This window comes from Ambystoma mexicanum, chromosome 12 (assembly GCF_040938575.1).
Source record: "Ambystoma mexicanum isolate Mex_15411 chromosome 12, UKY_AmexF1_1, whole genome shotgun sequence".
In the NCBI taxonomy this organism is placed as follows: Eukaryota; Metazoa; Chordata; class Amphibia; order Caudata; family Ambystomatidae; genus Ambystoma; species Ambystoma mexicanum.
This window is the reverse complement of record NC_090936.1, coordinates 1,001,485,374-1,001,499,252: the sequence shown is the minus strand read 5'-3', so window position 1 is coordinate 1,001,499,252 and position 13,879 is coordinate 1,001,485,374. Positions and strand designations below refer to the sequence as shown.

Genomic DNA, 13,879 nt, shown 5'->3' with positions numbered 1-13,879 from the left:
AACCTGCAGCCTACAGATCACGCACAGATTGCAGCAACAGTCTCTCAACCGGCTGAGCTATCTTATTGGCTAGTATCCTTCAGTGGTCAGTGAACGGTGTATTGACTGAGGTATAATGATCACTGTGCCTAGATGGTGGATGAACCATCTATGAAGCGCTACATAAAGGTAAATACCCATCTGGTTTATCACAGGGACAGGTGGTTTTGCCGAGTTTCTATTTCAATTACAAATGTAACTTTCATTTGTTTGTTTTTGAACAGCGCTTGCACTTCCTGGAGAGTCGGGTTTGGTTTATTTAATTGTAGCCTTGGAGATTTGAGAGGCTAAAAGACCTGTGATTGGTGTAATGACAACCACTCACTCTTGAGCAAAAACTCTGCTGCCACTGACCATTTATAGTAATGTATTCCCATTGACTGCAAGGTTGAACAGATGTAAACTAGGCTATGCACTCATTTTACATACTGTTTTCATAATTTGAGTTTACACTAAACGAGTGTAAACATCATCTGTCTCCGCATGATTATGCGCACAGCACAGGAACTCTGAAAAATATAATTGTGCAATACTGGTTTGCTAGTACTGGAGAGAAAAAAAACACAATTTGCTGCAAAAGATGAATTCTCAACAGCAACATAGTTTTCCATCTTATTTATTATACAATCCTAAAATGCTAGGAAAATAAATATGCACAGTGCTTCTGCTTGCTCCATGAGCATCAACGCAGCAGAAGCTGAATGGAAAGAAATCATTTCTTCTATCACAGTATCGAGTTTAATGTTTTGAAAGGCTTCAGTGAAACATTCGGTTTCAGAGGCGTTTACCTATGGCTTGCAATTACATCTGTGTACATAACATTTATATAAAAAAAATAATAAAAAAAAAATTCTGGTTTCTTTCAAGTAACCAGACCTTTGCACTACCCTCTGCTCTAAAACTTGTGTGTAAATATACACAGGAAAATAATAAAGCTGTCATATTTACAAGATTTTCATGCGTAAAAAGGCCTAGAACGCACCTTATCTGGTGGCCTGAACCTACCAGATCAACTCTATATTTCTACACACAAGAGCACTTGCAACTTCAGTTTCACACAGCAGCATGTGACCTACAATTACGTTGTCAATTAGTAGCAGGGGCTGACATAGCAACCAAACTCAGTTGTGGGGATGTTCCAATTGCATTGTTTTCCAAAGACCGTAATCTGAATGATTGTGTAGGTGTCACTGCACTGTCTAAACAGGCGTGACGTCATACTGTAACAAGGACACACTGTTGAGAAGACTTGTGATTGAGTTGAGCTTGTCAAATTAGATCTGTCGGAAAAAACATTTGTAGCAGACAATTGACTTGTTACTCGAGTTATTTCGCAGCTACATCTTTGGGAACTGCAACATTGCACAGAGATATCTTACAATTTACTGCAGTGTCTTTCAATTGTCCAAGTGAAGTAACAGAGGCAGGTTCTAAGGCAGGCACGTAGGAGGAATGAAGAACACTAGCCATGCCTGCCAGAAAAACGTATGTTTTCCAGCTTTTGTGACCATAACTGAACAGCCATTACCAAGTTTGAGAAGTCAGTTTCCACCCATCAGCTTTTACAAAATAATTCTTTGTTTTTCTTTTGTTTTTTTCATTGCATCTTCTTCTTGTAGTTCATGCAACTCTCTTAAGCTTCCCAGATTCCACCAGCTGCTTTTTCTCCTCTGCCTTTCTTTTCAAAGCATGCATTAGTCCCTCTGCATCACAAACGGTTTTAATTATTTCATCAAATGTTTTCTGTGTCTTAATACACGGTTTCTTGGCTGCGGGTATGAAAAAGGCAAGTTAAAACTTCAAAATGTTACTATCAATACAAAAGACGTTTAGCTTGAGCTGTACACTGAGGTAAGTGACCACCCTTAAACGCGACCCTTCCGTCCCCTGGTTTAATTTTTTGCTTATTCTTGCACTCCTTGGCGATTTCCCTCCCCCCCCATGCAGAAACCCACCACTCAGTCTAGCCGCACACCTACTCGGACCTTTACTACGGTCCCCAAGGGCGTTTAACCCACAGCACTTTGAGATCATACCAACGGTAAAAGTCGCTCTACAAATGCCCAATAACAGAGAAATCATGTTCACCCATCTATACTTTAGAGAGTTAGTAGAGTTAAGAGATCCTGTAAAAGAGTGGTGGGCATTGTGGAGCACTCATCTGTATGTGTGAAAAAAGGGAATGCCTCCGCGTAGGGACGTCAGATGTACCCTCCTCCCCCAAACATCAAATAAAAACAAACATTGCTTACCTGCTGACTGAAAAAGCACTACCGCTTTGAAATCCTTTTCTTCACATATTTCTCTTCTACTTTCATCAAGACCCTCCATCGGCCATTTACAATTAACTCCACCAGGAATTGCCAAAGGCTCAAATTCCCCATCCTTTCAAATGCACAGAGAATTGACGGAATCAAAGAAAAGCATATGCCATGATTTTATTGCCTAAAAGAAGGAGAAACAAATAAAATACAAGTTCGTTTAGTATGCTCCAAGTATTTGGGAAACTTGTCTGTACCCACTAATTTATAGTGGGCTTGCTATGAATTTTCGTGCCCGATTTGTCCCCATTTGTGAGTGATGGGTCTCTTGGTGCTTGGTAACTTCCTCCAAGGCTTTAACCCATTGTGGGTGCAACTAGTTGCATCTGCTCGAGGTGGGTGGTCTGGAGAGGCAATACGTTCTTACCTGCAGAGCTCTTGTACCTAAAATGCCAGAGTCATTTTGTGTGTCTATTAAAAGACAAGCACCCGTTTCAGGTAAATATCAACCTTAGAGAGAGAGTCCCAGCTTGCGCACAGCAACATGCACAGGAAATTATAGGGACTGGAAATAGGAGGGTATGCAGGGACAGAACTCATGACCAAAGTGATCTTTACTGGGGGAACAACAAGTAAATATTCCACCTTAGCAGGCAGGCCTTTGCTAATATGAGCCAGGCACTATCCTCCAGAGGGGCCAGAAGCCTGCCCATAAGCATCTCCACTGTGCCCTAAATTATGCACTACAGCCAAAATAGTGCAGTGTTCATGAGCAGTGGAAAAATCCTGCCAAAAAGTTAACCAAGCCATGGGTACGTTTTGCAGAGCCATGGTTTCTCACACATACGCAGCGGCCCGATACACATTTATTTATTTATTTGCTTTTGTAAAAGCGCCAACTGCCCTCGGGCATCGTGGCGCTGTTAAGAAGGCCTACTTAGTTACATAAGTGCGTTTGAAGACATACAAACATGTTGCTTCATAAAGTTCCAGTAAGTGCTTCACATTGGATACTTAAATTGGTTTAGCAGGTATATGGTGCCAGCCACATCTTGAATGGCGGCAGCATGGTCAGAATATATATATACATATACAAGGTGCTAGCCACAAGTTGAATGGCGGCAACGACTCATATATGCAAGGTCATAGTCAATGGGTAAGTGCGTGGTGCATAGATAGTTTATTACTTAGAGGGTCGGGTGTACTTATCTGAGGAAGGCATGGACCTATTCATGTGGAACATTATGGGGCACTGGCGCAGCAGGAGCATTTATCCCCTACTTGGCGACCGTTTGAAAGCGATCAGACTGATCAGTAGAACAGTCATTGTGTGCAACTAGAAAGGGGAAGGGAATGAATATCCCCACCCACGAAAAGGGGGCCTTTGAATGATGAACAGATAGGGTGCTTTTAGGCAGTCTTCAAACTGGGGGACCCGAAGGATGGGTGTGTGGGGGGGGAAAGCTCTTTTGGATTATGGTGACTTGTTTTCAAAGGAACGTATATAAGCATTTAATAGAAAGCATAAGCGCTTGTGGGGGGCCTGGGAAACTATATTTTTACTCAAGGGTGGGCGGGAGGGAGGCTCAGCATAAAAGGGTTTGAAGACCACTGCCTTAAGGGAATAAAGAGACCTCCCATTTTCAAATAGCAAAGCAATTAATAGCATTCTTTTCACGGCCAGGTCAGAAAACTCCTGCATCCGCACCAGTCCTCTGTTAAACAAGGCTGCTGAAAAATCCAGAAAAGTAAGAAAATGGCTTCAAGCTCCACAACATCTAACGGGAATGAACTGGTCCCATCATTAGAGAGAAGAAAATGACCATAATCATAAAAGGCATTCACCCCACATCATAAACAATGATCAAAAAAGATATTTTCAAATTAATGAGTGATCAAAACTAGTCCTAGCAAGCATTCAATAAATACGTTCTAAAGTTTACAGGCACACTATCTTCAATTAGCTGCTGAGGTGCAATGGTTGGAAAAAACAAACTGCATTAAAGGGGCAATAAAAACCCACAGGGGACCCTCATCAACCTATAAGTATAACTAGAACATGTAGTAATCTGTACGAGTCCCATAAACTAAATGTAGATAGAGGAAAGTATGATTTATTGAGGGAATTGGAACACAGTACCCGCACCCAAAGGCTGGCACAATTTCGCCCTCCTGTCAACTGTGGTAAACAAGCTCTCTCTATGTCATTTAAAATCGTAAAAGCAATACAACAGCTCTGCCTCACGGGTATAGCATACATCCGTAACTTCCAGCAGTGAAAAAATGATATTCAAAAGCATTACAATACAAAAGACTTTGAATGCCAGACAGTTTGCTTTTATGAGGGGCAGCTTCACAAATCCCCTTTAGCGGTGCATTGACCTTGAGAACAGAGTACCTGTCCTGTAAACATTTCACATTACACTAATCTCAAATTGATGCATACACTGTAGACAATCTTCCCCAGCTTGAACGAGGTGGAAAGGCAGGCAAGTGGGGGTGGCAGGGTTGGTCCGCTGCACTCCTTTAATGCAAATCTTTTTCAGTTGCTGGATAATTAATGGATGCCACTTAGAGAGTGGCGTTCTGTGTTTTTAATTTTCGTCAGGTTTTCAATGACTTAAATGAAAGCAATGATCAGGCTGCGAGCAATGTTAAGAGAAATAAAAAGATGTGGGACATATGTCCACTGTTGGTTAGAGAAGCCTTTTTTCCTCCCTTATTAATGAGAGCTTGAGTGGCCTATATCTGCAACCGTTCTCTGTGTGCAGAAACACAAAGGCAAATCTAATTTGGAGCTTTTGTAAAGTAAAGCCCAGAGTGTCCTGTGCCACCAGAAGCAGGAAGGCAGGAATCAGAGTGCATTCATCAGGGCATTTCAACCATCCCGGCCAGAGACTACACCTGGTGGTATGTGCAGCATACAGCGGCTCAAACAGTCTACCACACACTTCAAAACTTTGCCAGCCAAACAAGACTGTGCCCCTTGGCATCCAGCTTCAGAATTAAGCAATATTGAAGATGCTGCGAAAGTCACACACGCTTCCCACGTGCCACACATCAGCCTTTACACAAGGGAAATCTATGCCAGCGGAGGTCTGTGGACCTATATGCAGCTGTCTGGGAAACGTAATGAAAATTACAAGCATAGCGATACCGTGCCCTTTACATATAATAGACACATTCTCACAGGGGCTACGAGACACTGCAATGTTCTTATGGAGTCAAACCTTAAGTATCGCTGGGCTCGTGTGATTCTTTCCTTCACAGTAAAGCACTGGAATGATTTACTCGTACTCACTGATGGAGCGGTCATGTGTACGAGTTGTACCTTACCGTACACTTAGCAACGTCGCACACAAGGGCACCGCAAGCACGTGGATAATAGACCACTTTAAAAAGTTAAAAAGCAACCAGGGATTTTGCAAAGTTTGTTCAGTACATAAAGCTTCCGCTGTTCTAGCCTGCACGTGCAATGTCCCCTTATGCACCAGGGAGGGTCTAAGTGCTCTTCCAAACTCGCAATCAAAATAGATTTTGGTGTCAGCAAGATAGCAATTAGGTTTTTTAGGTTTTTCACCTTTTTTTATTTTTAAAACATTGTCTTGATAGCAAGATAGTCACTCTACAGCAGTGGTCTTCAAACTTTATTGACCCCGAGCCCGCCCCCTAAGAAAAATCTATACTGGCTGGGCACGGGATCGCGATCGAAAACTTTGGAAATGTCAGTCACGAACGGTATAATGCGCTGGTGTAGAATGGAGCCCCAAACGGAGGTGTGGGTGCCAAACACTAAATTCTTTCAAAATCAAACTCCAATTAGATTAGCAGACAAATATTTGTACACACAGCATTCAGAATGTTTTGCTACAATAGAATGTTGGATATTTATTTCCCACATAATAAAACAGCCAATATTGCTGTCCTACAGTAATGTTTGATATGCAACTAATATAATTTGTTTCTTAAGTACAACAACTTTGAGATTACTTACAATGCAGTCACTTGCAAGTTGGACAGTGGCATATTGGAGAACTAGTGTGAAGGGTGGGTCTGTATTTCAGCAGCCAGCCTCTAACTATTGGGTTTAATTTTTGCAACAGCCAAGTTTCCCTTCACCTCCAGCTTTGACCAATATTTAGTCTTTAGGTCGGCAAGTGCTGAGAATCCAATCTCGCAAAGGTATGAGGTGCTGAAAGGCAACAGTACATTGACTGCACATTTGGATAAAGTTGGAAACTCTGGGGACAGTCTGCCAAAATCCATCCAAGACAATTTTTTGAATTGGCTCTGAAGTAAGCAGTCACTTTGAAGCTCCATTAGGTTCTCCTGGAGATATATTGGGAGGTGGACCCCTACGTCTGCCAGGATAGGCTGACCCCACCCAGCCACTGACATTACAATTGTCCTCTGGAAAGTACTTGAGACTGGTTCTGAGATGGCTTCCTATTCAGCAACACATGAAAGATCATTCTCTGCCTCCTGAAGAGCATCTGCTAATAACAGAAAAGCATTGCTAATGTCAACATCAACCCTCCTCCTCCAAAGCTCCAGCTTCTTCTTGAACGCGCATTTTGTTGCGTTCATAGCAAATGATGTTGTTTCTGTGCCTTGCAGGAGAGGTTTAAAAAAGATGTTGCTTTTAAAAGTGGTTGCCACGGTAAGTTAACAGTACAAGTTAGCGTGAATCAAACAGAGGCTCTTCTTAGTCTGGTCTAAACCCGTGAGAGTTCATAAATGCGTGAGTGTAGAATGGGAATACCATGTAATGTGCGCTATGGAATAATATATAGAAAAGACAAATAATACTCAAGGAACGTGTCTGCCGCACCCCCGCACAGCTGCAGGAAAATCCCAATCTGCAGATAGCACAAATTCAACCTTCAAGCCAGGGACTTAGCAGTTATCAAGTAAGTTGGAGGCAATTACTACATTTCCTTGGTATACATCCACCTACTAAACAAAAGGGTTTCAGGATCTAGGACCTATGACTTACAAATGAGACGCTTCTATCTTTTGCAGGGACTGGCTTCCAAGTGGGCAGAAAATATGACTTTTTCGTGCTGAATTGAATAATTAATCCAACACGGGAACTTTATATTCATTGCTGGTATTGCATTTTTATTTGGTACAAGAACACTCAGTTATCTGGGATTAATTTGATATTGGCTCATATTAGTGTAGTGTCAGCGCACACCCCATACAAAACTATTTTCCTTGAGTTCATAAATGCGATTTAAAACCTTTCCTCTGGAGAGCCACCTAAACTCTGTGTGAAACATAGCATGTTCAGCTCCCATTTCTGCACATAAAATGGAAAACAGACAGGCTCTTGTGGGGTGCAGCCTAACAAAACGTTCAATCTTTAAAACGCAAGTCAGCACCTCTGCAAGTTCATTCCATATATTGCACACAGGCAAAGCTTCCCGGTCTATCAAGCAGTCTGACCGCAATATATGTGGAGCTACTGCCAACATTTTTTCTTTTAACCCAGCTCTCGCACCACATGTTGAAGGAGCACCATCCATGCAAATACCAACACACGCCTCCCTTTTTAGGCAGTGGGAATTTAGGGAGTTGTTAACAATGTGAAAGACTTCAGATGCAGTTGCTCAGCCCTAAATTGGTTTACAAAATAAGAAATCCTCCAATATTTATTTTCCCTGGCAGTACCTCACATAATTAATCAAATAAGCTTCTTTTGAAAGGTCAGTGGCCTTATCCAACTGTAGGGCAAACTGACTGTTTCAAGCGCAATATCAATTCTGTACCAATCAGAGGACATGTCAGTGATGCAGCAGAAAATGTTGGTGTCAGGCATAGGGATACTTTTGCATTTCTCTGCTGCACCGTCACCAAGCATTGCCCAGTTAAACAGTGAGAATTGTTGGCAGGATCACTTTCTCAGCAGCTGTAAAAACGGCTTTTTGTTTTTCCCCCAGATAGTACGCAATGTGGTAAGAAGCTTCCAAAGCATTTGCAGGTACTGAGGACACATTTTCATTTTTGCTTTTTTATGCCTTGCAGCTGACGTACAAAGAAATCTCTGGCCTTTTTGCCAATTGCCATGTTTTGTTCCAAATGCTGCATACATTTTGTTGGCTTCAGGCTGTCATTTGCTAATGTAGCACTCAAACCACACACTGCAGCTTTACTTCTCCAGCAACTGCGATCCATGTGAACCCGAAGTCCAAATGAGAGACACATTTCTGTTTTTTTGCATTTCTTTTGTCCGTTTCCACCTCTGTTTATGCTTTTCGTTTGAGCTTCCTATCACCTTTGGGCACCAGGAAACAATCCTGTTCTATGTGATATTCCCGCATTTTAAAGTCCAAACACAAAAATATTTTTTTGAGCCGTTTTTGTGTTGGCTTGAAAATGCAGAAATATCACATACTGCCCCCTCCTTTGCCACCCTATCCTCTCCCCCTCATTCACTCGTTAATAGGGGGTAAACCCCCATTTTCCCACCCACCACCTCCTTCCTGCATCAACACACGCATCCTAAAAACACACAAACTCCAAAACTCACCCGGGCCTCCAGCGACGACACCGCTGGGGCTCACAGAGCCGTCAGCCCCGGCGCACACTCTGTTTAGAAAGACCGCCCTGTGCGGTCACAGAGCGGTCTTTAATAGACACCCCCATCGGTACAGTGAAAAAGATGTTTTCACTTAGTACCAATGATCCATCTTTAAAAAATGAGCCTGAACCTGAACCCCCATACGTCACTTACCATTTTAAGTTTTCAAAAATGCCTAAATAAAATGGCAAACGCCACATGCAAAGATTTAAAACGAACCATATGAAAAGGTTGGGGTGGAAAAAGCCCATGCAAAATGCATCAGAAATACTGGTTGGATTTTACAAGTCTCAGAAAACTCCCTGTTCAGATCGTGAAGTCCTAGCTCAAATTGTTTTTTGATTGTGGTCCTGGACTAGGCCACAGATGTGTGGTCAAAACCACACCTGGGTGCACATTGCACAGGGCCGATATAAACCTTAAGCACTTCTACTCAACCAATGGTACATAGGGAAAAGAAATCCTTACCTGCCTGCGTGACTGGGTCAAGTGCTTCCCTGGATTTTTCTTGCTGTGACACAGGTGGTTAGGTTCATACACCGATGCTTGGAGCGATGCTGCTGCAATGAAAACGAAGTTAGTCAAGGATACATGGGTCTACCTGAGGCTTCAAAATTTAGCATGGGCTAAAACCAACTCTTGGGTGTTGGGCATCAGCTAGTAAGCAGGGCCCAACGCTGGGAAACCAGGAGAGTACACAGTGCACTGTAAATGGAACTCCCACACGAGATGTGAACTTTCAGTACCGCCCTAAGCTAGACAACAGCCTCAGAAATAGGTTTAAATTCCCAGATTGTGACTCCTAACTATACCTTTAACATTGCCCCACCTTCACCCACAGCAAAATACAGTTTAAAAGAAGAAAAGAAAAGGCACCCTTAGCTTCGGCAAGTCCTACTACAGACGTCAGGATTTTTTATGGTGCCACTGATGCTGGGGTCTTTGCTGTTCTAGATGGGATGATAGAGTCAATTTGTGTTCCTGCAATTCAAAAAGTACAATTAAAAAAATATAAACATACCAGATTGACTTTACCAATATTTGCGCACTACACTCTTGCCAGTCAGTGCCCATCCTTCCACTCACACAAAATGGGACATGGGGTGCAGAGTCCTACCGGGAAATCCCCAAAGTTCCCTATAGGCCTGCAGTGGCAGAGAGTACATAGAGCAGTCGGAGCACATACCTGAAAACCTGACTCCTACTCAGTCACAGAGACAGAAAATGATAGAGAGAGCAAGCATAACAGCTTGTATATTTTATTCTATTCTTTGCCTACAATTGTTGACGTCCAGCCTGCTGGCATTCCAATCATTCATCTACATAGAATCCGACACTGTAGTGCTTAACCCAACAATCTAACTTTCAGAAACATCGAGTAACAGCCATTTAGCTTTTACTGTAGTTCGGTGACAGTGCTGAAGTAGCAGCAGACTCTGCCGCTGCTGTCGTACCAGACCTGAGGGGCCCTGGGCTTAACATATGATGCTCCATGCAGGCAAAGGCCTGACACCCACAGCAGGAAGATATACATGAATTGCACTTTAAAATCAATTCTATGGCACTGGTGCACCCAAAGTACAGTTAGTAATACAGTGATTTTTAGTACATAAAGGGATGCATAGACTTGCTGTATAGTAGATAGTATAAGTGCTGTACAAATAAACCATTACAAAGTGCTTCAAAGTAGGCTACCGGGGTAGCTCAGCAGGTTGCCAGACCGATGCAGAGATGTTATATATGCAAAATTGTTTGTGCTACAAAATGTGTTTGGCCAGGGGATGGGTTGGGGCATTTCTGCCTCTGTAGTGAAAATCAAAAGTTGGCACCCATGAACCCTGTTGAATTTCCTAATAACTGCTGTCAGCATGACAGAAGCATTTATAACTGATTAACCAGTTTCACAAACATAACATCTGTATAAATATAGCCTGGGATAAAACACAAAGCAAGGGGCACACAAATTACAGAGTATTTACTTGGATTAATATACATGTAGCTGTTAAGCCTAGTATATACACAACATAAAACATTTTGAAACATAAAGGATGGTGATTAAAGAGGTCATTAAAAAATATTTTAAACATTCGACACAAAACACATAAAAACATGTTTTCACCCTATTAGTAAAAGTGATCATAGCTGTCCTAAATGTTCATGGAGGAAGCTAAAAGTAATCAATAAAATCTGATCATAAGATATAAAATCCTTAAAGTTTCTACAAATTTCCAATAAAATGTGACCAGAAAATAAATCAAGTTTACATCATTGCCTTCCATAAATATTGGCCACAATGACAACAAATCAGTACAATCTAGTTGGTTGTTATACATTTTCATAAACTTAGCTAAGTGGGTACAAGCCCTCACATAGCACTTAGATGCGTTTCAAACTTCGATTGTATCCTCGCCACATAAAGCGACGATTGCGGTTACCTCAGGAAATGCCCATTTAACTACCCTTGGCCTCAAGCGTATCGCAGATATTAAATTTCAACAAGAGGTATTGGCGCAGAACCCCTCTTTTAGGGTATGCCACAATGTATGCTGGTCTGTGTTGCTGCTCATTAATAAAGCTAATGAAACGACCAGTATTGCCGTTTAAGGCCAGTCGAACAATTAGATTCACATGGATAAAAATATTCAGCTTCTGTTTTAGCAAGAATTTAGTTGAAGCAACTGAAATGGCATTTGGGGGAATATCTATTTCAGTCAGTTATCTGTCATAAAACTTGGCTATATTACCAATAGTGCCCAAATTCTTATAATTCTCTAATTTGAGAAATGACTGGATATACTGTGCAAGTGCCATTATCTAGTCTGATCAATCTTGCTCAATTCATAAAGGTTCTTTGAATGAGGGTAGAGGTTCTGTTAGACCAAATTCTAAATATAAAAAATCAATTGATAGGGAAGATGGCATACGAAGTAATTTCCGTGAGAGTTTGGCCTCAAACCGAATTAGTTCTGCTACATAGGCATGGCCCCAAATGTCAATCCCAGAAGCTGGAACTAGCACTATTTTTGCGGAATATAGCATGAGGACAGTCTGTATAGATATAGCCACATTTCTTCCAATAAAATTACTTGGAACATTGGCCATAACCATACATTTAGCTTTTGTTTCTAGCCAATGTCCATTCCATTTCAATGAGCAATCAACAATTCAAGATATTTATAGCAGCTTACTCTTTCTAGAGTAATAGCAGCCAGACGCCATACAAATTACATTTCATCTTCTTCGAGGGAGGAAAAATCATTGCCTTACTCTTCGAGCTGTTCACACTCAAGCCATTGGCATAGGTACCTAATGCGGAGATCATTGCTTGGAGGCCCTTAGGAGTAAGATCGAGCAATATCAGGTCATCAGCATAAGCTAGCCAACTGATAAACTCACTGTCCGATTTCACCTGGCAGTGAAAAATATTCTCAAATGCCTTTTCAGATCGGCTAAATAGAGATTAAATAATGTTGCTGCAAGGATGCATCCTTGTTTCCCACCTCTGTTAGAACACATAGAACCAGACAATTTGCCTCTTCCATCTAAACCAGTGGTCTTCAAACTTTTTTGGCCTGGCCCCCCCCCCGTGAGCAAAATTTGGGTACGCAGGGCCCCCCCAAAAATGCCAAATGGACAGTATGTATTGCGTGCCGTCGCCTGCTCCCATCAGACGCTGGGCACCCTCATCCCACTCCTACCAAGTCCCTGGGCTCTCCCCAACCCATCATACTCGGGGTTCTCCCCACCTTGCTCCCACCACTATCCCATGGTTGCCACCCATCCTGCTCCCACCATAGTCCCTGGGCTTCCCCATCCCATTCCCAACCCATTCCGAGTGCCAGTGGCGGCTGATGAATTTTTTTAAGTGGATGGGCATAGCTATTTCCCCCAAAAATACCATAGCGACAGAGCGTAGTGAGGGAGCCCGAACCAATCAAAGGATTTTTTTTTAAATAATGGGTTCAAATGATAGAAATCTCAGTTTAAAAAAATAAATTAAAAAAAACAAGAAAAAAAAATTATACAATCCCTGTCCCCTGGGCTCCACAGCGCCTCAGAAGAAGAGCTAATTTTGGCATGGGGGTAGGGGGATTGTGCAACAGAGGCAAGAGGCAGGAGGCATTTAGGCATTTTTATAATGCTGCTGTTGTACAACCCTCCTGTGCGGCTGGGGAACTGAACTGTCGAAGGGCAATAGTGTTTCCCTTTTGACAGTTCAGCCAGCCCAGGAGCACTCCCTCAGCAGGAAAATGCAGCTGAGGGAGTGCTGGCTCCTTAGCTCCTCCATAATGGGTGAGGGGGCCACTGGGTGGGGCTCCCTTGCCATTATGGATGAGCCGCCAGGCTCAGACTGGACTATAGGGCAATGCCTTTACCAAAAATGCAAAATGCTAGGGTGGGCCAGTCAAGATGGGCCACCTTTTTGGCCAAAGTGGGCCAGTTTGATGAGTTACTTCACTATGCAGTTAGTAATTTTGACCATTGTTGCTTAATAAATATTCTTTAAATATCACAATTTACTTACATTTTAACACAAAGCAGCCCCTTGGGTACTATTGAAACAGTCTGCGACTAAAGGAATGAATATCCATTTACAACTGCGGGCCACTTTTTCATTGGTGCCTGAGACAGTTTCATGCTTCAGCCCGACCATGTGAGCCGGCCCTGCCCATTGGTTCCAATCAAAAAAAACAAAAAAAAATGTACATTTTTTTTTTGTTGTTTTGTTTTACACATTTCATGCTGGCCTCTCACGGCTCCCCAGGGATGCACCCGCGGCCCCGTGCAGGGCCATGCCCCACAGTTTGAATACCACTGATCTAAATGTATTTTGGTGTAATTGTGAAGTAACATTATCATCCTTAGAAGACCTGCGGGCATCTTCCACTTAATTTCGGCCACTTAATTTCATCCATAGTTGACTTCTCAAACCGGAGTCGAAGGCTGCACTGAAGTCTCAGTTTGGAGTATTCTACTGGACTATACTAATGTAAGA

The 13,879-nt window shown here is 42.4% G+C and overlaps 1 protein-coding gene and 1 long non-coding RNA gene across 3 annotated transcripts in view; one reads left to right on the top strand and one right to left on the bottom strand.

Moving 5' to 3' along the window:
* Positions 1–13,879, top strand: part of GCC1 (GRIP and coiled-coil domain containing 1) — a 338,240-nt gene that overhangs the window by 150,607 nt on the left and 173,754 nt on the right. The window lies entirely within an intron of this gene.
* LOC138514191 (uncharacterized) overlaps positions 640–13,879 on the bottom strand; it is a 53,241-nt gene continuing 40,001 nt past the window's right edge. The window contains exons 2-5 of one of the 2 annotated variants that reach the window (XR_011281894.1): positions 9,760–9,864; positions 9,352–9,440; positions 2,292–2,484; positions 640–1,808 (exon numbers count right to left, since the gene is read on the bottom strand). This is a non-coding gene — a long non-coding RNA (uncharacterized lncRNA). Of the gene's footprint in view, positions 1,809–2,291; positions 2,485–9,351; positions 9,444–9,759; positions 9,865–13,879 lie in introns of both variants that reach the window. The other variant, XR_011281893.1, reaches the window with a different exon arrangement.